A 4,770-nucleotide genomic window follows, 5' to 3' on the forward strand; every position below is an offset into this window, starting at 1 on the left:
CGTTAGCGAAGCCATGTTGGACCAGAACAGCAGCCGCCTGACCCCACCCCACATTCCTGACCTGCAGATATAATGTCATAGAACGGCTGTTAATTGAAGTCATTAAGTCTTGGGATAGGCTGTTAGGCAGCAGTAGATAATAGGAGTGCTGGTTAATGTCCCCCATCCCCGCCCCAATCACAGTGGAATCTCATTACTCCAACGTCTCCCACCTTGAACACTTCTCAACCTGACAACCTTTTCATGCTGATGCCGCATGATCAGTCACCCATCTCTCAGGTGACAAACAAAGGAGAGAACCGCGAATATGAGCCAGTTTACCACTGCTAAAATCTCAGGATATGTGCTGTGAATATTTTCGTGTTTTTTTGCTTTTGCTGCTGCTTATAATTATTGTTAAGTTTTCACTTTGTACTGAACATTTCCTTTCCTTTTTGTTAAATTTTCATTTCATGTCCTTTTTGTTTGTACGTGTTTATTTATAGATTAAACAGTACAATAGGCATGTACTGTATATGTGAAAGGTTGAAACAGGGGGCCTAGAACGGATTCACTCGGATGCCTGGAACGGATTCATTCGATTTACATTATTTTAATGGGAAAAAATTATTCAGTTTTCGAACAGAATTAAGTTCGACAAATGAGGTTCTACTGAACTTTTGTTAAAATTGCCTGAAACTTCTGTGGGTACAGAAACCACAAGCTGATAAGCAGAGAAAAGGAAAGAGAACAAAGCAACTGAAAGCTTGGGGCCAGTTCCCCTCCCGCCATGGGCCTCTTCCCCAAACAGCTTCCCCCGGAGGCTGCTGGGAAGTCTGCTGCCTGGGTGTGCGTGGCAGTGACTCCTACCCCACATGCCTGGGCTGGCCGTCGCAGACCCTCAGCTGCAAGCACTTGAACACATACAGAAACAAGATGAAAACACAGAAAACCCCAAATCCCAGATGGGCAATAATATGGGGAGACACCCTGCAAGGGGGACCTCAGTAGCTTGCAGGGTGGTATTCCAGGGCCTTCCCTGGGCTCGGGCAGTTGCCGGCTCCGTCAGCACTGGGCCTCGTGGGAAGCACTTGGGGTCGTATACCTGCCAGCCCAGGCCAGAGACCTGGCTCTTCTGGTTGGCACCCTGCATGTAGCCCATCTGCAGAGACAGGAGGAGTTGTCACAGTTGTTGGTCCCCAGCTTGGCGTCACAAATGTGCCCGTGGGCCCTGGGAGCCATCATGCCCATCTGCTGGCACACTTGTTGGTGCCCATTTGCAGGCTGAGGAAGCATGGCCCATGGGTGGCAGGCTATGGTTCTTGGGTCACACAGATGTCTTCTCGTGCCATATGCTGTCTTCCTGACCGGCTGGCACACTGTTGGTGCCCATCTGGAGCCCAGTGACGCACTGGCCCGCCTTCATGGTGGCGTCATCGGTGTTCCATCGCTGCTTCTCCGAGCACTTGATGCCGATGTCCACGCCACTCTGCAGAGCCAGACGAGACACCGCACCTGCTTCATGTTTCTGCTCTCAAGGTCCTGAGCTTGAACAGGTCCACGGAGTTCGTGCCGGAGCTGACCGTGGTCTAGATGAAGCTGGAGAGGTTTACTAGCTGGTGCCAGGCTGCATGGAGCGGTTGATCGTGGGGGCTGAGTTGGGTGGGAGCTTACTCACGAGTGTGCATAGGATCATTCCATCCTTCAGACCCTTCCGGAAGTTGGGACCCACAGACAGACCCGTGAGTCCCTCCATCCAGCTGCAGAGCTCCGCCTCCTCCTGCGGGTCCTGTTTGGACAGGAGCCAGTTCTTGACCTTGCTGAAAGCCCGTAGGAGAACCCCTTGTTGAGCTGCATGGAGCTCAACTACAATGTGATGACTTGGCATGTGTGTACATTGCGGAAGGATTTCCCCATCGAGTTAACATACCCATCACCTCACATATTTACCTCTTTTGGGAGGAGATAAAAACACTTCAGTTCTGCTCTTAGCAAATTTTAATTATACAAAAGTGTTATCAACCAACTATACCAGTCACCATGTGGTACGTGAGATCCCCAGATCTTATCCATTTGACCACTGTAAATAAGTCCTTTATTCAACTCTCCTCAATTACTCAGTTTGAGTGCGTCCCCTGGTTCCTGCCAGGACCCTGGGTGACACAGGCGGGTCTTGAACTTCTCCAACCAGTACACAGTGGGCCAATATCTACAGAGTTGGAGGAGGAATGGAGAGAGATGCTTTCCAATGCATCATCCACACAGCATCATTCACAGGTGAAGACGGGAGAGACACATTCTCAGATTCTAACACAGGAATTCTAACTCTCACATAATCCTTCCTAAAAAAAATCTAGTGCCATCATCTTCTGTGTATCGGAGAGTCATGTCCCTTGTCTAACCGTGCCAGTCAGTAGATGGTCTTCAAAGATAAGACAGGGTCCGATGATCCCTGATCTCCAGTCCTGACCCAGGCCTGGCGGAGAGCAGGCGCTTGTTATGTGTTGTTGGGATGAAGGATCAGGTCATTGGCCCCCAGCTCCTGAGATATATGGGAAGCCTTCACCTGAGCGTGACCTGTGTCCAGTCCTGTGCAGGGCTCCGGCTGCGTTGGGTCAAGGGAGGGCAAGTCGATGCATAAGGAAAAGGATTTTAAGACACGAGCAAATTATTCCGTCCCCACCCCACACACGCATACAGAGTATGTGTCACAGTAACAGCTACTACTGCTCAAGTTGGTTGCCAGGAGAAGGGAGTTGCATAATCTTATCTAGTCCTTCCAGCAGCCCTGTGAGGCACCATGATCAGCCCCATTCCCTGGTGAAGAAACCAAGGCTCAAAGTGGTCAAGGCTAGTGAGAGATGAAGCAGGAGCGCCTGTACTCTTGACCTCTGTCAGTATCCAGGAGAAAGCACGGAAGGTCGGACAGTGGCCAGGTCTGCGGGCAGAGCCCTGGGCAGGCAGCGCCCCTGAGTTTGCACCACCTAAATGTGGGTCACTTCATTCCCTCAGCACACAGCTCCCACGGCTGCCCCTGCACCGGGCACCAAGCGTGTGAAGAAAACCCCCGCTCTCCAGTTGGTTTGCTCCTGGTGCAGCAGGGAGTCAGCGCCACCGATGTGCTACAATATGACAAAGGTCAGCAAGTATGTCTTCCTCCTTGTTCTGTTGTTTTCCTCTGCAAACCTCCTGGCAAGTGGTTGGGAAATCAAGGGTTGCAGACGCAAATGCTGACAGAGTAAGCATGGAATGCGGACAGTTGGGAGTCTGTGACCTGGGACCAGTTCTCTGAGCCTCAAATTCCTCATCTGTTAAGTGGGGATAACACATATAATACCAAGCTCATAGGTTAACACATAGACATGCCTAATTCATAGGATAATTCACATATATACCTAACTCATAGGATAACCCACATATATACCTAACTCACAGGATAATCCACATATATACCTAGCTTAGGGATAACCCACATCCATACCTAGCTCATGGGGTAACCTATCTAGGTATATGTGGTCCAGATTTTGCCCCTGGCCCTGTGGACTCCAGAATAACTAAGGTCTCTGCTGATTCTGATCTTCTAGGATAGCTGAGTAGAAGGGAGGGATGTCAACTTTATCAGACAGGCCTAGGATCAGTTGCACACAACACAAAATTCTATATAATAAAACCGTAATATGCAAATTGACCGCATGGCAGAACTGTGACGCACACTGACCACCAGGGGGCGGACGCTCAAAGCAAGAGCTGTCCCCTGTTGGTCAGTGTGCTCCCACAGGGTGAGCACCGCTCAGCCAGAAGTCTGGGTCACGGCTGGCAGTGCAGTGGCAGTGGCGGGGGCCTCTCCCACCTCCACTGCAGGTGGGCAGTAAGGAGTGAGGGGTCCCAGACTGCGAGAGCCCCAGACTACGGGGCATGTCTGATTGCTGGCTTAGGCCTGATCCCACCCCCCAAACCCACCCCATGCACGAATTTTGTGCACTGGGCCTCTAGTCCTAAAATAATTGTAGCAAAATAATCCTATCTAATAAAAGAGAAACATGCGCCCCCCCCTGTCACACACAGAGCAGGGCCGATCAGGGTTTGGGGTGCCTTCCCCTATCACGAACAGAGCAGGGCAGATAGGGAGGTTGTGGCCCCGCCCCCTGTCACACACAGAGCTCCCCTGCTGGCCATATCACCCCCAACTACCCTCCCCTCCCAGCCTGGTCTGCCCTAACTACCCTCCCCTCAAGGCCTGGTCCCCCCCACTGCCCTCCCTTTCAGGCCTGGTCCCCCCAACTGCTATCCCCTACAGGCCTGGTCACCCCGCACTGCCCTCCCCTGTTAGCCAGGTTGCCCCTAACTGCCCTCCCCTGCTGGCCTGATTGCCCACAACTGCCCTCCCCAGCTAGCCATCTTGTGGATGTGGGCACCACCACCTTTGAGGGCATGGCACTCAATTAGCTTATTCCCTCCTTTTTGGCTGTGGGGACCATCATGTTTGCGACAGCGTGAGGGTCAATTAGCACATTCCCCCTTTATTAGATGGGATAGTAGTGAATAAGACATTATTGTACTTCCTGAAGTGTATTTATCCATTCCCTTGTTGCCAGTCCTCTTCAATGCTTCCAATTTTAGTAAATTTTGAATAAACAGCCTCCTTGTAGGCTTTTGTGTAGATCAATGGTGGCGAACCTTTTGAGCTTGGCATGTCAGCATTTTGAAAAACCCTAACTTAACTCTGGTGCCGTGTCACATATAGAAATTTTTTGATATTTGCAACCATAGTAAAACAAAGATTTATATTTC

General features: G+C 50.8%; 1 pseudogene; it reads right to left on the reverse strand.

The window, feature by feature from the left end:
- Positions 1–983: 983 nt before the first annotated feature.
- Positions 984–4,770, reverse strand: part of LOC102768446 — a 28,170-nt pseudogene continuing 24,383 nt past the window's right edge.

This window comes from Myotis davidii, unplaced genomic scaffold (genome assembly GCF_000327345.1).
Source record: "Myotis davidii unplaced genomic scaffold, ASM32734v1 scaffold199, whole genome shotgun sequence".
NCBI lineage: Eukaryota > Metazoa > Chordata > Mammalia > Chiroptera > Vespertilionidae > Myotis > Myotis davidii.